This window comes from Quercus suber, unplaced genomic scaffold (genome assembly GCF_002906115.3).
Source record: "Quercus suber isolate HL8 unplaced genomic scaffold, Cork oak 2.0 scaffold_20, whole genome shotgun sequence".
In the NCBI taxonomy this organism is placed as follows: domain Eukaryota; kingdom Viridiplantae; phylum Streptophyta; class Magnoliopsida; order Fagales; family Fagaceae; genus Quercus; species Quercus suber.
The window spans coordinates 2519181-2521858 of NW_027069485.1; positions in this window are offsets into that span (position 1 = coordinate 2519181).

The following is a 2678-nucleotide window of genomic DNA, read 5'->3' on the forward strand; positions in this document are numbered from 1 at the left end:
CAAGTATGGAAAATATAAAAAGAAAACGTAATCTAATAATGATTTTGTCAAAATTCACATCCAATGTTTTTGTCTGCAAAGTTTTTGTCATATGCTACCTATATATATTTCTCTTAATCCACACGTGGTCAGTATGAACAGCCGAGCAGGAAAAATGGTTGTTTTAATCCCTTCTTGAATTCATACACACAAAGGACGGAATGATATCTCTACTATTCCTTAGCACACCATTTTAGAAAAGTGTATAGGACCTTAGCATCGCTTGAAATGAACAAAAGAAAATTCTAGAAATTAAAATTTTCCATGTGAAAGATACTTGTGCATACAAGATCTTGGGAAGGTTGCTTTTTCATGCTATAGGCATCTGTGAGCAACTATTTGTTACTTCAATGGTTCAGATCAAACTCTTATTTCAATTTGATCTATTAGAAGCAGTCAAAACATATACTTCACAAGAAATTTATTTGGACAGTGGCATTTGAAAATAGATTACATTGCTTTGAAAGTGAATCTTTTGTAGAAATAAGTCAATAACGTTTCAAGACTGGCAATTCAGTTGAAAATTTACAGGTCATTTTAGTTTAGATTTTACAGGCAGTGGTCTTGTACTTCCACAGTTCTATTGAATGTTTCTCCATATGATGAGTAAAAGAAAATGAAGGTTTTGGATATTAAGGATTTAATTAATGCTCCTTCAAAAAAAAAAAAATAATCAACCATTTGTGCCTTCATTGTGTTCAAAATCCTAAGGTAACACAGAAATAAGATATAGAAGACTACTAAAATTATACATACTATTTGCGGACTTGAGAACCTAAGGAACAACATCTAAATATTATACCTAAGTCTTGCTCTAAATATATTATTCTTTTCGGAACATTTATTCCTTTCAATTGCCAGCTCCCTTGGAATTAAATCCCACTAATTTAATTCAACCATTCTCACGTAAACGTTTAGCACTTCCCCCATTTTCAACTTCCCAATTTAATTAATTCCGTTCCCCACTTTATTCTCTTCTTATCTCAACAGTGCAGTGCGCAACCGACCACTTTTCAATTAGAGTTTTCACAGCTTTCAACCTTCAATTTTCAAGCTAAGCCTGAGAAGAAGAACTCATGAAAGAAAATGATCGTGATTAGAAGCAGTGAGTTTTTATTGATTTCTTAATTTTAGTTACCGCATAGCTAACCAATTATGTGGAATGATTAGAAATAGTGGTTTTTTTTTTTTTTTTTTTGGGTTAATTTAATTGTGGGAGCACCATGCTTTTGTTGGTCTTCAATTCATAAACCTGAAGGTTCTTAATAATTCATGGAAAGGTTGATCCTTTATTATTATTTTTTAAGAACGTTTTTTAAAAATCCAAGGCCCATAATGATCTAAAAGAGAAAAATCCAAGGCCCATTAGTTATTTAGAAAAGAAGTTGGGTCGGCTTATGTTACATCTACAATATTTTTACAACAAATCATAAGTGTTAGTTGTTATTGGTTCAAATTTGAACCTAACACTAAGATTACTTTTTTGCCCCAATAAAATTACTTTTTTATCCCAATAATAACAACAAGTAACAATCTGTCGCTTAAAATTTTTTATAAAAATATTATGAAAATATTATCAACGTATCTTTATTTTTTAAATGAAAATATCCGGCCCATTAATTATTTTTTTATTTAGGATCCAAAATACCCAGTTCTAAATTCAAAAAAGCCCAGCCTGACCTACACTTATTTAGGACCTGTATGGTAATGGTGTTATAGTAACCTAGTTGAAGTGTTTTTGGAAATAGAAAAAATATTGTAGAAATTGTTTAAACTCACGTGCCCTTAAACATCCATGTCCAGCCCAAAACAGCCAACGGCTCTTTTTCTCTTGCTTTTTCCTCTTTTCTCCGTCTCTGTCTCTCTGCTTCTTGAGAAATAACAAGAAAGAAGGGTCTTTTTATACCTATGGCGACCGTTATTGGGTGCAGGCTGTGGCGGTGGCCGTGGCCGTGGCGCCGATGCACCCAAACCCTCCTGCTCAGACCGTTGGTACTCAGTCGGTTCTCAAAAGGTAGATTTGGGTTTGTCAAGAATTTGGGTTTTTCTTTATTTTTTTTTGTGACTTTAATTATATGGTGATGATTATTGAATATATATAGACAAGCTGTTTGTTGAAAGGCTTCTTAGAGGATAAATGGGTTTTTTTGAGGTCTGGGTTTGTCTATTTGTTATGGGTTATTGAGTTCTTGTATTGGGTTTTTGTTTCTGACTTTGTATGGATATTGGGTTCATGATCTGCACCTTCTGTTTGTAAAAGGGTTACTTAGAAAGCTAGATGGAGTTTTTTAGGGATTGGATTTTTTATTTATTTTTGAATCTCTGAGAATAAAGATGTTGAAAACTTGAGAACGTTTGAATTGGCTTTTTATGTGGGGTTTGTAGGGTTTCTAATGCTGTTTCCTTTGTTATTGTTTTATGAAACAAGTTGCAATCTGAATTCATGGACTTAATGGTAAGAACCTTAATAGTTCATGGAAATGTTGATCCTATTAATAATCTTTCTTTATAATGCACTATGAGGAGAGTGTTCAGATCATTATTGGTACATTTATTACTGTTCACTGCTTATTATCTTGAAGATTGCAAGTATTTGAATTTCAATTAACTTAGCTATCATAGTGTATAAGGTTTGTTCT